The sequence below is a fragment of the Monopterus albus genome, unplaced genomic scaffold, assembly GCF_001952655.1.
Source record: "Monopterus albus unplaced genomic scaffold, M_albus_1.0 scaffold183.1, whole genome shotgun sequence".
NCBI classification, from domain to species: Eukaryota; Metazoa; Chordata; class Actinopteri; order Synbranchiformes; family Synbranchidae; genus Monopterus; species Monopterus albus.
The window spans coordinates 1,137,114-1,153,716 of NW_018128063.1; the positions used below are offsets into that span (position 1 = coordinate 1,137,114).

At 39.9% G+C, this 16,603-nt stretch overlaps 1 long non-coding RNA gene across 1 annotated transcript in view; it reads right to left on the reverse strand.

Moving 5' to 3' along the window:
* Positions 1 to 3,516, reverse strand: part of LOC109969850 (uncharacterized) — an 8,116-nt gene extending 4,600 nt beyond the window's left edge. Inside the window, exons 1-2 of the long non-coding RNA XR_002276322.1 lie at positions 3,216 to 3,516; positions 3,020 to 3,117 (exon numbers count right to left, since the gene is read on the reverse strand). This is a non-coding gene — a long non-coding RNA (uncharacterized LOC109969850). The remainder of the gene's footprint in view (positions 1 to 3,019; positions 3,118 to 3,215) is intronic.
* Between the last annotated feature and the right edge of the window lie 13,087 nt (positions 3,517 to 16,603).

Genomic DNA, 16,603 nt, shown 5'->3' on the forward strand with positions numbered 1-16,603 from the left:
TCAACCCAAACATACCACGTATGCTGCCATGTGAATTACTCTGTAAAGTCACATTTAGCGCTACATTATGTTTATCCATTAAACCTTCAGTTAACATGCTACCATTAGCTTAGCAGTTGACATTAACAAAAAATAGAGGGGTGTCTTGTTTATGTCAAAACTAAACATGTAGCCATTTCAAACTGCTACATGTGCGTAGACATCACACACACGCACTGCGAAACAGCCAGTGAGGCGCAATCTACGTGCCAACAACATGATTATACTTTTTTCTTATGTTTTTACGGTATGTTCTACAAATAAAACATAATTAAAACATTAGCATTACATTACATTAATAAATAGATATATAGCCTACTGTAATCACTACAATAATAATACTAAGAATAAGATCAATTGTTTTAATTTTCATTCTGCATATAACAGGATTAGGATCTATTTAAGTCATCTCCAAAATGTCACAAAATGAAAGGGGCGTATTCCAGTTAGTCAGGAAAAATACAGACCGACGTCCAGCCCAACTGTACTCAGCCAAAACTGGCCCAGATTACATGCGCCACATGTTAGCCGGAATCCGTTGCCATGCTTGGCTCGGGTATGGCCCGTAATCATTTGCCGAATTTGGCAGTTAGCCAGATGTGCCGCAACTCAGCCGGATTCGGCCCACATACAGTATAGAGACTAACATTTTCTATGTCTATTTTCTTTACCTGTTGATTAGAAAAACACAGGCAGAATGGATCAAAATGAAAATAAAAGGAATGAACTGTTATAAAACAAAAAATAAACTATTTGGATAGAGATTAAAGTCAAGAGTAAAGTGATTTAAAGTCAAACAAATTGTCTTTTTCTACTGAAAAGTATTAATTTTGTGCATGAGCTTGTAATGTTTTCTGTCCTTCTGTTGTATGTTGAATCTATCCATCAGGACAAACCAACATTGTTATAAGAAAGCACAATATATGCTTGAGGATGCAAAATGTTTACAGAGCACTGATGCTGCACAAAGCAGGTATTGACAATGTGAATGTGATAACTGATCTGCGGCTGTGTTCCCCTGTAGCACTGTAACTGATGATTTGCTTGAAGATCAACAGGGATTGGCTCTATTGAACTGAACGCTGTCAAGCAATGGATTTGCACATGGTGCACGGCTGTTTCCATTAGGGGTCGCCACAGTGAATAATCTGCTTCCACCTAACGCTATCCTCGGCATCCTCTACTCTTACCCTAATTAAATTCATGTCCTCTTTTAGCACATCCATATATCTCCTCTTTGGCCTTCCTCTTGCCTGGCAGCTCCATCTCCAACATCCTTCTACCAATATAACCACTATCCCTTCTCTGCACATTGGGTGTATTTGGGAACTCTCTCTCTCTCGCTCGCTCGCTCGCTCACTCACTCACTCACTCACTCACTCACTCACTCACTCACTCACTCACTCACTCACTCACTCACTCACTCACTCACTCACTCACTCACTCACTCACACACACACACACACACACACTCACTCACACACCTGCTCATTATTAACATTTTCAACAATACTGAGTCATGTTTAGCAGCATACTCTATCAACACCTTTACTTATTTTCACCAATTTTGCATGTCATAACAAAATTACAATTCTTTCATGCATATCTCGCCAAAAATTAGCCATGAAATATGATTGGATTTCTTACCTTGTCCATGTTTGGGCTTGGAGTGCCCACCCGAACTTTCTCTTGTCTTCTCCGCCATTTGGAATTTTACGTGTAGAGTGTTGTACTCTTTCAACACCACTAGATGGCAGTGTAAGTGTTCATATATGTGGCCAAAAGGTCTCAGTTAAGCAGAATTAACTTCTGTGGTAATATAACCCAAAATGTGATGTACATGCATGTGTACGCCAGGTCCTAAGAGGTTAAGCAGCAACAGATGCAGCAATATAATAAGAAATATATAAGAATATAACAGAATGTATGCTGCATGGGAGCAGCATGTGCAGCAGAGTCATTGTGCAATTATGCATGTAACACAAAATCTAGGACACTTTAAGCAGCAACAAATGCAGCAGTTCTAAACTTCATAGTTTAAAAATATTTAGCTTTATTTTGAAAATCTTGCCCCATTGAAATGAATGGGAAAAATCTACTTCAGCATAATTTCAGCTATCAAAATGTTCAGCTCCTCAAGGACATTCATGCTTCTATGCAGAATCGTTCTAAACTTCATAGTTTAAAAATATTTAGCTTTATTTTGAAAATCTTGCCCCATTGAAATGAATGGGAAAAATCTACTTCAGCATAATTTCAGCTATCAAAATGTTCAGCTCCTCAAGGACATTCATGCTTCTATGCAGAATCGTTCTAAACTTCATAGTTTAAAAATATTTAGCTTTATTTTGAAAATCTTGCCCCATTGAAATGAATGGGAAAAATCTACTTCAGCATAATTTCAGCTATCAAAATGTTCAGCTCCTCAAGGACATTCATGCTTCTATGCAGAATCGTTCTAAACTTCATAGTTTAAAAATATTTAGCTTTATTTTGAAAATCTTGCCCCATTGAAATGAATGGGAAAAATCTACTTCAGCATAATTTCAGCTATCAAAATGTTCAGCTCCTCAAGGACATTCATGCTTCTATGCAGAATCGTTCTAAACTTCATAGTTTAAAAATATTTAGCTTTATTTTGAAAATCTTGCCCCATTCAAATGAATGGGAAAATTCCAACTTCAGTATACTTTCAGCTAGCAAAAGCATTCAGGTGTCAAAATGTTCAACATTTTCAGGGCGATCTTTCAGCACTCAGCATCCATACGCATTTTCTTCAGAAAATGGAATTTTCTAGTGTAATAATTCATTTCAAGCTGTCTTCATACAGAAAATAATGGGCTTGCTGCCACCTTGTTATATAACAGGACATCTCATTGTGTATTTGTGATGTCGCGTGGCTCGGCTTCCCGTGTTTATGTTTCTGTATACCTGTTCTCTCCCCGCTACTGTTACCGGTATCAGTCATCTTTCCACTCACCTGTTGCTCGTTATCCCCCGGTCCCGTTTCTCGCTGTTCTGCCACCACAATCAGTCACCATGTCATTCACCTGCTGCTCATTATCTCCCAGTCCGGTCCTGTACACATACACCTGTTTTCTGTTCATACAATACCTTTACCTTACATTTATGCTATGCTACCCGGTTAGCATTATGTGCTCGTGTCCTGAGCTTACCGTCTTTCAACATCCTGTTCCTGTTTGTTTCTGCATTTCAGCAGTTCTGATTATTCTGCGTCTGGTCAGTCAGCAAGCTCGCCGTTTCTTTTGGTTAAGTGCGTAAGTCCTCTGCTCTTAATCCTTCTGTTCCCTGATTGCTGATACTGCTACTTTGACTGCTAGCGCTACTTGGCTAGCGCTGCTCCAGCTGCCAGTGCTACTCAGGCTGCCAGTGCTACGTATACCAGCTTACCTGACATCCTGCTGCCGGCTCTCCTTCTCGTCTTCTGGTTCCTGTGTCCACCCTGTTGCCAGCTCTCCTGCTCGTCCTCTGGTTCCTGTGTCCATCCTGTTGCCGGATCTCCTGCTCGTCTTCTGGTTCCTGTGTCCACCCTGTTGCCCGCTCTCCTGCTCGTCCTCTGGCTCCTATGTATCTCCTGCTGCCGGCTCTCCTGCTCATCCTCTGGTTCCTGTGTTTCTCCTGCTGCCGGCTCTCCTCCTCGCCCCTCTTGGTTCCTCCCTGGTCTCCTCGTCCATCTTGGTTCCTCCCTGGTCCCTGGTCGCCTTGTCCCTCTTTGTCTCCCTCCTGGGATCCTCCCTGGTCTCCTCGTCCCTCCTGGTCTCCTGGTCCTCGGTTGCCCCCTGCACTCCCTGCCTACCTGGAGCCTGTTCATCTTCCTGCCACCCAGCATTACCTGTGTTTTGTTCATTAAACTACTTTCTTTAGCTCCCACTCCTCCTGGTCTCTGTCTGCAACTGGGGTACACACCACACTCACACGTAACAGTATTATAATGTAGGAACAGTAATAACTGAAATGAATTATGATTAATATATCACTTCGATTTCTCAGTAATCAAAATATAAATATTGGGTACTTCCATGAAAATTTGTGGTGACATTTTATCCTGACTGCTTTATAAATGAATAGTTGACTTTTAGCTGTTGTAGGTCTTGGATTTGCGCACACTTGTCTTCTTATAACTATCCTAAATGTACCTGCTAATTTGTCCCACTCTTTTATCAGTATCTCTGTTGGTGCCCTCGTTTGCTGGTTTTAAGCCTTTACTGACCTCTTGTTCTCTGTCTGCAGACCTTAAACATAATGGAAGTAGAAGAAGTATCAAAAGTACCCAATTTGCATGCTGTTATGTCCATGAATCAGGCCATTCCCAGCACCTTGTCAGCAGGCACGGGTACTGTCGGCAATTCCACCCCCGCATGTGTGGGAACGCACTCTTGGCTACGAGGCACACCTGCTCTCAATCATCAGAGCAGTACTTGTGCGTTGGTGTGTCCTCGTCGCCAGATGATCTCTTGTCATGCTGTCAGTAACTCCGTATGTTGGCATTATACTTGAACAATTTGTAGGATTAACTGTTATTCTGATTTTGACTGCTTCTAGAGACTTTGTGGTATCTGCCATTCTGAATTTTGATGGCTGTCTTGAGTTATGAACTGTTTACCAGTGTTTTGAAAGAGAAGTAGGTACTCTGCTGCCGATTGTGATTTCTTTCCCCCGGCACTGGACCTCTGCCTTCATCCCCCATCATGTCACCCTTCGACCTGCTCTATCGTCACCTGTCAGCCTGCCCCAGCTGTCACCACTATCCAGATTCCTCACACCAGGCCAGTGATCTCCTACGCCAGCTCCTGCCTCCTTGGACTACTTTCCTGACCAGCTGTGCTCTCCTGCCTAGAGCCAGCAACATCCACCTATATTCATGTCCTCTGTCTTAGTGCTTGATATAGACTATCTCCGTATACCTGTTATCCTTTCTCACACTCATCCTCTGCTCTAATATAGCATGCCACAGTTCTCCTTCAACCCCAGGTTGCTTCTCTAGTGGTCCAGTCAACACAGCGTCCCCAGCTGCCTGGGATCCGCAGCAGTATCTCCATGCATCTCCAAGCTGTAACATATGTAAGTGTTGTAAAAGTTCTAAATACTAAATAAAAATTCAACATATGTGGCATACTAATAATAAATAACAAACTACCTTTCTCTTTTCTTTTGTTATGGAAATAAAACTAAAAGTAAAGCCAAAATATCAGCAATACACCGGCTGCCATCTTGGCATTTTACAGCCAGATTCTGCGCAATGGTGACCAAGTAGTTGAGGAACATATCAGACCACCAATCAAAGCTGTCAAAACATCTGAAAAACACCCCTTTTTATGCCATCCAATAATTTATTAAAATCCAACTTAGCAGAAAAATGACCACTTGTACACAATTCAGTGTGATAATATCTACCAAATATGGCAGAAATCACCTCTGAGGAATCTTAAATTATGCTCATGCCCCATCCATTAACATGGAGGAGGCAGGATTTATGACCTATAGCGCAACCAGCCACTGGGGGCGATCGGCTCACAATGGCTTCACTTCTGGGAGCTGTCATGTCCTCCATCTGACATTGACAATTGAGATATTAAAAAATAACAAGAACAATATACTAGCTGTTATTTAAAATGGGATAGCATCTGTGTACTGAAATCTGGTTAATTTTAGGGCAACTTACAGTATTATTGGCTGAATAATCGACCTGGTCAGTTGTTTGGTTGGATTCTGCTAGAAATTTGTTGTTGACTTCATCTTTGCAGAGCACAGTATTTTTTGGACATGGAACATTAAAAGTCATGACAACCTGTAAAACAATACACAAGTATAATACAAGAATATGCAACAAATAATTGGTGTCAGTTATACAGCTAAAACTGGGATTTTACTTACAACTTGTGTCATCTCCTTTCAGTTCCCTTGTCAGTGCTGGAATTTGTTGTTATGATGCCATTGTGTCTGCAGAACCTGATAATTAACATGGCAAACAAATTCTTAACCAATAAAAACAGAGGAAAACTTTGAAAACACAAATCTGCAGTCTGAATAAATTTGCCTTGCTCACTATATATATTTCAATATAAATGCATTCACAACTGGAAAACATACCTCTAATATAGCAGAACCTGGTATAAACTTTAAGTGTTACAATAGATGTCTTTAAAAACATAGTGAAGCAAGATATAGTTATCAAAACCAACCAAGGCTAATGCACTAGGGGTTTAGGTTTACTTGTACATTTGCTGTTCTATGAGGTTATGAGAAATCAAAACTGTCAAATTATTTAATCTCCTTTTTTAGCACTCAAATTGTTGGCCAAATAGGTTTCTGCAACTTTGACAGTTTTTATTTTAGTTTAGGGCTTAAACTTTATAGCCCCTTTTCACTTAATAATTTACCTTAAGCACAAACTGCTCTCCTCATGCAAATATGTACCTTAAAACAATGGTGCCCAAGAGCCATTTTCCCAAAAGACTTTGTGATTTAATCTTTCAGTCTAACCATTACACTAATCCAACCTATATTCTATCACTAAATCCTAATGCTTCAACTGGCCCCCGGAAGTAAGCACCTGTGTAATGATTTGATTTGATTTATTCTTTCAAACATGTAACGACAGTCAATATGTCAACACACATAATTTCACACATATCCACAAATGCATTATCAATTTGCTTATACCTAGTACATGCTTGAACAGAGAAGGAAGAAGTTAGTCCTCCTACTTTATCTTTATGTCACCTTTCAGCACTCTCATAAGGATAGCAGTGTAGTCACACTGAGTCCTGGGCAAACAGAGGGAAAGTGTGTGTGTGTGTGTAGCGTGTGGTTGTGTGTCAGGGGCCAGGCATTGTGTGAGTTGGACTTTCCTAATCCATTATTGTTGGGCCTCGCTCCAGGTGGTGTTATGTCGAAGCGCTGAATGGCGAGTATGTAGTGATGTGACAGGTTGGGTGTGTGTGTGGCACGTATTTCTACATGCATGTGAGTTGGAGAGTTGTCTGCAGATGCATCTGATGTGCAGTAATTGCTGCCCTTTCAGTTAACTGTTACAGACTGTCTTGAGGAGGAACCTCGGTTCAGTCAGGCCACAATACGTCTCAGCTGCTGCCAAACTGAACTTATTTCTTTAGGGGAGATTCAGACTCAAGAGAAAATGGTACTGTAGTTCAGAGGAAAGAGAAACAATCCTGCTTTGTTCTGGGTGCTTTGACATGTTGGTGCACGCTGTGCAGAATTTATTTTGGACTTGTTTGACTTCCTGTGTGAACACAATCACTGTGGTGTTTCAGTAATCTACACCTTCACACCGACTATTTATCTCCATTAAAAGTTATGGCTTGTGGAGCTTTTCTTCGCCTCTTAAAGGTGCTACATGTAGCATTTTTAATATCAATATATCTGCCAAATTAGATAAATTAGAGAACTGTATAAAATAAGACATTGGTGGGGGGAAAAGTGTAACAAGCTAAAATAAAAAAAATACTGGATGATTTCTCCATAAACCTTTCTAGCCTTTGCCAGGAAGAAAACGGCTCTTCCTGTTTTGAACAAAAAAGTACATACCCCATTTCCTATAAAAGCCTAGCTGAATCAGATATGCCCTAGAAAATAAAGTCTTCTGCCACACCAGACACAGTAAACATGGACAGTAGTACAGCGCTTGGCTTTTTAGCTTGTTCCCAAAACAAAGGATACTTTAATCGAATGCCATCGGTTAGTTCCAGAATCTAGGTCAATTGAGTGAAAATCCTTCAACCATGTAAAGTGCTGTTGCTTTTCCCCTGGAAGAAGTTGGGCTTCGATGTGCTCTTCTGGATATATATTTTGTGTTGTATTAGGGTCCACGAGAAACGATACCTAAAACTAAATAATATATAAATCAAACTAAACCTGGACCCAATGCATTTATTTATTCAGTTTTCTTTATTATATCAAAATAGCATTTTATCATATTGCTCAATGTCAAACTTTTGCAACAATATCAAGTATACACCACCAGAGACTGTTCATATGGTTTATCATATAGTGCAAACATGTAAAGTTAGAATTAAACTTACTCATGTATTTTAGACTAAAATATTTTTTTTCATTACCATGCAAAATTAATGATGAGATTTTTAATCATATATGCTACATTTTTTTCTTTTTATTTCCTCACAAAAATAAATGACATAATTCACATATGGGAATAGGATTAGTTTGATTTTAATCAGTATAAAACACAATTTAGATAATGTTCTTTACAAACATGCCAATTGAAAAAGTGTATGCTTTTGTATGTGTCCCTTTTTTATAGTTGTAGCCTTGTAAAGGTAGTGTAGTAGTTACATTTTTATATAATTAGGTCAGTAATTCAGCGGAAAAAGCTTGTGTTTCCTATTAGTCATAAAGTAGCCCTTTGTGGCCTATATCTGTTACAAGGAGGATTGTGCTTTCATTAGTTAACACACAAACAGGCATATATATTTACCAGTAGTGTTACAGTAAACACACACACACAACAGTTTCATCTAGAGACACCGGCAGCACACACAGTGATCACACATGAGCATGCAATTTTACACACACGCACAAAAACCCTGATAAAAGGAATACGGTCACGTGTTCCCCCTCCACTGGCAAAAGCAAAAACATACATATACACACACAAAACATGTGTGTACACACAAATTCATAAATATGCACACAAGCAGCCCCACATGCATTCAAATACTTGAACATGCAGACTTTGTAAATGCACAACCAAGAAACAGACACACACACACATTACAAATCACAAAAAATGCTTCCACACACTTACTACTGCCACCCTCACACGTACCCACAACATGCTCACACTTTCGCTGTCCATCGGTAAACCATGAAACACACATCCAAGCACATCTCTCTCCACTTCAAGGCCTTCAAGAAGTCCCTTCTCTCTCTGTCTCTGGCTCATCAGGCCCTGTAGCAGAGGACAGGCAGTAGCTAATAATAGGTATTGACTGATTCAACGCAGGATGAGCAAGGTTCAACCACTGGTTCTCCAAATGTGCCGGGGGGTCACTCACACAGAGAACACGTCTCCCTGGACCCGGCTGAAAGGGAAGGCATTTTAAACTTTCATGACTTCTCTGAAATCATGGCTGTTTCGCCTTTCAGGCCTTAACTCTTTGTACTCAAATTGCTAAGCTCAATCAATATCCAAGAAGGAGAGAGACAAAAAGAAAGAGAGAGAGAAAGGTTGAGATACAGATGTCTTTATTTCAGTGGATAAAACTGGTGTGTGCAACACACACAGCCCTGGGTTTGTTCGGCCACTGCTGCTGTGCACACATGCTTGTCCTGTGCATATGTGGTCTGTTAATCCCCACATACCAATGCCTGCAGGAGAAGTGTTAAAACACTTAGAAAGTGGCCACACACAATTAGTTCAGAGTGGCATTATTTATCTTCAAGTATGTTTCACGTGCCCAGCTCTTAAGTTACTGATCACTGTACTGGGCATAAAGTGATGCCTGTGTTAGCCAGGTAGTATTCTTAAACTCAATCACTCTTATTACTCAACAAAAGTTACATAGTCTTCTTAATATGAAATATAATTTTCCAGGGGCAGGCAGTTGCATGTTTTGTTGTTCATAAAAACACCAACAATTTGTTTCCCGTACAGAACCGAGGCAGCCATCTGCGGCGTCAACTCAACCGATGGCTCTAACCATTGAGGGCAGTTGGGTGGGTTCAGTGTCTTGCCCAAGGACACTTCAACATGTGGACTGCAGGCACAGAGATTTGAATCTTCAACCTTCCAGTTGGGAGATGACTGCTTTACCCACCCCACTGTCACCTCCCCCTACTTTGGGGCGCCGAATGTAAAAATAGCACTTACACTAGTTTTCTCACATTTAGCTGAATGTGACAAAGTCTAAATGTAAATGTTAAATGTAAATGTTAAATGTCTCGCCAAGTGTAAAACTGAATATTTAATAGCTCCACAGCCTTGCCCTATTACAGCACAGCACACAGCCCCGCCCATGATGCTGAACTCGAATCAGTGATGCTGACTCAAAGACCTCAAACACAGCCCCGCCCACACCTGAATCCATGGGTCCGTGGGAATGGGAGGGAAAGGCTGTGGGGCTACTAAATATTCAGTTTTACACTTGGCAAGACATTTAATATTTAAATTTAACATTTAAATTTATATTTAACATTTACATTTAGACTTTGTCACATTTAGCTAAATGTGAGAAAACTTGTCACATTCAGCTAAATGTGAGAAAACTAGTGTAAGTGCTATTTTTACATTCGGCGCCCCAAACCCTACACACAACAATGAAAACACAGGAAAAGAGTAAAATAAGGAAAAGTCGTGTTCTGTAATACTAATTTAAAGGCTGTAGCTAGTTTAAATGGTGCTAATTTTAACAATTTAAACACTGGTAGGAAGTTAAATTTACTGTGTAACAATTCATAAATTAGTAAAATTTTCAGAAAGAAAGAAAGTCACTTTTGGCTTTTCCCGTTTAGGGGTTACCACTGCAAATCGTTACACTGACGACTCGCATGTTGACATTTGGCACGTGTTTTATGCCGGATGCCTTTCCTGACGCAACCCTGATTCGAACCCGGGCCGCAGCGGCGAGAGCACTGCTCTTTAATCACTAGCCTACCAGGGACGCAGAAAAAGTGCCATAAAAGAAAAATGCTCAAATGCAGTACCCCCAAGTGTACTTCCACACACACACACACAAGTATACAAGCTTATAATGTAAAGTGCCCACATCCAGAGTCAAAATGATACAATACACATGTAGTGCAAAAGGACACACTGTCAGTTTTAAACATAATGTAGCACACAGAAAAACAGCAGAAACAGAATGTGAACAAACCAGCAGAGCCCTTGTGATTGGCCTCAGGCTGTAATAAACATGAACAACCTCTGTGTTAACAGAGGCCTGTTCAAAAAAGGCTTGTTTTGATTTCTGACACATTTAGTACAGAGAAGGCTCATCTGTTTTCAAATGGTTTCCAGTGAATTGACTCATACTGATCCTGGAACAGTTTCCTAAGCTTTATCAAATATAAAACTGTAGTAATTTGATGAAATTCAAGACAAATACACATGATGTATGGAGCTGTATATGTGCTGCCTTCAGGAGCAGAGGTTTCACCACAGTGTGACTCCAGCTGCTACAGAGAGGGAAGTTAATGCCTAGGACAGGGAGACACAGGGAGTGTGTGTATGAAGGGCACTGCAGCTGCGGCCCCTGCAGTTATACAGAATGATAATGCACATTCTGAGACAGAGACAGCACACACACAATAGTGCTCAAAGCTATTCAAATCAAAAGGTAATTATAGAACACATTTCAAAAATGTTTTCATCAATTTGAGCTCTTGTTATGTCATTTCTTTTTTGATCTCTCCTAATATCACTCATACAACAAATGTTGATGGTGGTATTAATCTGCCTGTGTCATCTGCTGTCAGTGAAACTGGAGGATTACCTGGAGAAGGAAAACTCCCACTGTGCTTGTCTGCTCTTGTTGCTTCATAGGAACAAATTATATGCACTATTGTATTAGTACTTTTAAAACAATAACTATAAAATGTAAAACACATTGGTCTAGCCATATTAAATAACCTTATCGTCACACGTTGACATTTTGGCACATGTTTTGTGCCAGACGCCCTTCCTGACAGAACTGTGACATGAACCTGGGCCCCAACGGCAAGAGTGCTGCACCCTAACCACTAGTCCATCAGGGAGCTCATTTATTCATTTGTGTGTTTGTGTAAATAATGAAGAATTTCAATTATTTTATTTTTATAAAATCATAATATGTAATAGAGAGGAGAGGTAATACATCCACATTAATTTATAATATTTTCTAATGGTTGTTACACTGAAGTATTTTTGTTATTGAAGGAAAGTTATAATACTGATAAGTATTCAAGAGAATCTTAGACCTGAAGTCAGTCTGATCGGGTCAGGTCCTGTTGTTGGCTCATGCCTTTTAAGTGCCAACTCACAGCTATGATTACGATCCCTTTCAAACTGGGTGCGTGTCATGTATATCAAATAAAGAATTTAGGTCTGAACAATCTTCAGTATGTATATGAACAGGCATCACACAAGTTCTATATATTTAGATACATGCTAGATGAGTGAAAATGCTAAAAAATAAACATGTATGTGTCACTAAATGATGTCCATTTATTTTAAAGTACTGCAGCCTTTCTTTCATTTTTTGCAAAGCTTTACTTATGCTTGGATTCGCTTTACACCTTGGTGTACAACAATGTCTACATCACTTCTTCACTCTCCTTTCACAAAAAATTGTAAAAATGCAATTAAAAAAACATGGCACAGTAAGAGAGAGAGAGAATCAAATGAAAAGGCAGTGTTTTGTGTTACAAGCTGGGTGGGCCGGCCAGGCTGTCGTGTTGTGTGACGCTTGGCTTCGGCATGTGTTTGTCATTTGCCTGCCAGGGCACTACTGTAAATTAAACCTGGCTTGTCTTGGATCCACTCCATCCAGAAACACCATTATTCCCCGCTGCCAACTCTGCCTCAGACAGTAGAACATTTGTCAAAAGTTAGTCAAGGAAAAGAAAAATGCCCAGATGTTGAAAAATACTCTGCATCAAGTGATAGCACAACAATCATGTGCATCAACAGGGCGGCTTTAATAAGTGAAGTTCGAGTTTGGTCTCAAAGAGTGTGGTTAAAACACAAGAAAAGTAAAATAAAAAAAAACAAATTGTGAGAGAAAGTAAAGATTGTGTCTTTATACATTTTCTTTCCTTCTGGTCTTTATCATCCTGAAAGACCTGTCTTCACTTGATTTCCTGACAAATACCAGTGTTGTAGCAGTGTCCACATGTATGAATAGTTCCCCATTAGAACTGCCACATTCATGTGTGGCTGGGTGTGGTGAGTTTTGTGCACCTGTATTAACCCAGCAGTAATGTCAGGGAGTACTGATACACCCTCATACACACTTCAATTCTAAACTACATCACTGCAGCAAAGACAAGATTTTCATTGTATTTTAAGTTCATACTTGTGAGCCTCTGAATTCCCATAGCTGTGTAACACAATCTCTGTCAAATATGATTGAAACTGTGTATCCAAATTCTCAACAGTACCAGCCACTGAGTGTAGCTCCAGATAAAGTAATTGTCTTATTGTTATTCTTTAACAAATGAAAAACTAGTCAATAAAATTAGCTGATGTTTGGTATATAAAGTAAACCTGGTAAATGGTAATGATTCTTTATTAGTGCTATTATTACCAACTTAAAAATGCCTGGTATCCTCAACCAGATTCTCATTTACTTCCTGTTTTCAGCACTTTTAACATGAGATTTCTTCAACCTAGAAGGCCAACTTTAGATTTTTAGAGATCCCCTCTGTTTTCTGCTCTTCTTTTTCTTGCTCTGTGCCACTAACCACAAACCTCCTCCAGATATGCTCTCTTTCGCTCTCGCTCTCTGCCTCATACACACATATACACAGTGTGGGCGCTGACAGTCCCTTGAACTGTTGACAATAAGTTGATGGGCTAAAGCCTCCAGTAAACATCTCTGGTGCCACCTCTACACAGATGGAGCTACTTAGAGAACACACACACTGTCTTTTGCACACACACTTTCCAGGACTGAGTTTCATTAGTCAATGTGTTTATGTCTGCGTTTGTGCGGCCTGGCGGAGCAACCTCCCCGTTGCACTGCCCTCTTTGGTTGCCTTTGTCAGGTTTCACCCTGAGCAAAAAGCACAGAGAGAGAGAAAGAGAGAGAGAGAGTGACCACAGCCCTGTTTCATCTATGGACAGCTTGTGTGTGTGTTCTTCTACTTGCTACATAGTGAGGAACAAAAAAGTATTTTTTGTTATAGAGTAAAGACATATTTGGAAACTAAGGACATTTTGGCCAATCCTCACTTCCCAAAACCGCTTTTTGAGGCTTAAGACTTGGTTTTAAGGTTCAAGTTAGAATTAGGTTTAGGTTAAACTTAGGGTAAGGGTTATGGTCAGGCATTTAGTTCTGATGGTTAAGGTTAGGGTAAGAGGCTAAGGAATGTATTATGTTAATAAGTGTCCTCACAAAGCTAGAAGTACAAGTGTATGTGTGTGTGTGAGTACAGCCAGTCATCTTTGATGTTAAAAAACATAGTACATGCTGTTCTCATTTCTGATCCTAGCCTTCTTACCACACTGACAATGCTGGCCAGCCGGCCTGAGGCAGATGGCACCAGGAGCTACGTTTGTGTGTTTCAGCATAGTGAAGAAACATCTGACCCACAGGTTGCTGAGCCTAGACAGGCTTAATAATTAATCTCTTTCAGCCAGGAGGGCAGAATGAGTTTAAAAACTCTTTCCTGCACAGTCTTTTACACACACACACACACACACAGAGAATGGCAGATGATGGCAGGCATCAAACCACTATGTGTACATATATCAGTATGTGTGTTTATGTGTGTGTTAATCTCAGATGTGAATGTGAGGAGATTAGATAGACCCTGGGATTAAATCTGGCCTTTACCTCAGAGGATCCGTTCCAGCAGGAGTAGCCTGATGAACACACACACACACACACACACACACACACACACACACACACACACACACACAAACACTACTGGGGAGGTCCAAAAAAGAGAGAAATGTTTGTATCAAAGTGCACAAACAAGAAATAAAAGAAAGGCCATTAAATCTCATTCTAACAGACAGGGAGAGAGAGTAAAAAAGACAAACAGCGCACACACACACAGTGGCTCAGCAGTGTCAGGCACAGAGCATGGAGAGGGATTTCTTTCCTATTTAAAAACCTCCTCGCTGGGTTGGAAAATTAGTCCCAGTCCTGTGTTTATCACACACGCCAACCTCTAAATACACACCAAGCATATATTTTTTCACTCTATTACACATAACCAACAGAGAATGTATAAACTGAAGATGTAAAAAGATGTCCTTCGATACAAATATGTTGACATAATGTTTTAAAATGTATTTTATTATTATTATTAGTGGGAAAGTACTTCAAATTGTATTTGTATAGTTAACCAAGATGTTAACTATACTACAGCAGACTAGCTAATGAGTTGTCTAGACTACAAACTAACATTAGCAGTCTATTTCGCCCAGCTGACATTTCTCTGGTAGCTTGTTACCATATTTGTACATACCACATTGTTTTTGTTTGCATCTACAATCTTGAAGGCAGTGAACACAGATATAACAGGCTTCAGAAAAAACGAAATGCCTCTAAGTCTCCCAAAGGGTTGAGTCAGTGTCACACTGGCCAGTGTCAGAAATGAGACAGTCACAGTACTGCTTTATGTAAATAAAGGCTGAATGATTTTAGTTGATCAGGTATGTACCAATAGTTTCTTTGTCTACATCAACAAAGAATCAATAGTTTTGGCCAGATAGGGGACCCCGTATTTTTTCTCCAGGAGAGACATATAATTTACAGGACATGTATGTCTTCTGAAGCAGAAAATGAATCTGTTGGAATTTCATCATCATCATCATCAACTTTATTTATATAGCACATTTAACACAGCCAAAGCTGACCAAAGTGCTTAACACAATATCCACAATACCCCTTAAAAAACAACATAAACGAACAGCAAAACAAAAACAACATACTTAAAACAACCCCCTATCATAAATCACAAGCTCAACAAGACACAGGATCATACTGGTTCAAACGCCAGACGGTATAAATGAGTCTTCAAATAGGATTTAAAAGTGGACAACAAGGGGGCCTGTCTAATATAAAGGGGCAATGCATTCCACAACTTAGGCGCCCCCACAGAAAAAGCTCTGTCCCCCCTAGATCTCCGCCTAGCCCTCGATACCTCCAAGAGCAGCTGGTCAGCCAATCGGAGGCACCAGGAGGGAGTTATAGGGAGGTAGCAATTCTGTAAGATAAAGGGGGGCCAAACCATCTAGAGATTTAAAAGCAAATAAAAGAATCTTAAAATGGATTCTAAAACACACCGGCAGCCAGTGCAGGGAAGCCAAAATTGAAAGGCAAGGCTTCACCTTTGCCATCTGCCGGAGGTGATAAAAACTGGCCCGTACAACTGCATTCACCTGACATTCCATTCTAAGATCAGAGTCTATTTTAACACCAAGGTTAGTAACGGTGGACCGCATGTACCGTTCCAAGGAACCAAAATCAACTGGGGGAAAATCACCAGAGTTATTTGGACCAAACACTATAATATATAATTTGAATCTCAGTTTAGTCATTTTTTTCATTTAATCAGTAAGACAACTTAAAAACAATTCCATTTAGCCACGAGACAATAGAAAACATTAAAAGTGTAACTAAAAATGAAAGAAAAAAGTGATAAACTAAAATATTGTGCTGTACAGTCAAATGTGCAGTTGTTAATCATATATTTAAATTAAGTGTTGTTTGAAGGCCATGATATGCTAACTGTCCAGTACTGTCTCCAGCTATCACTGCTGTCCAACTCTTGGCTATCCTTGATAGTGTATAGAGAATTAATCAAATATTAGAACCTGGTGCAGCAAATATTTATAAGACTATAGTGGACT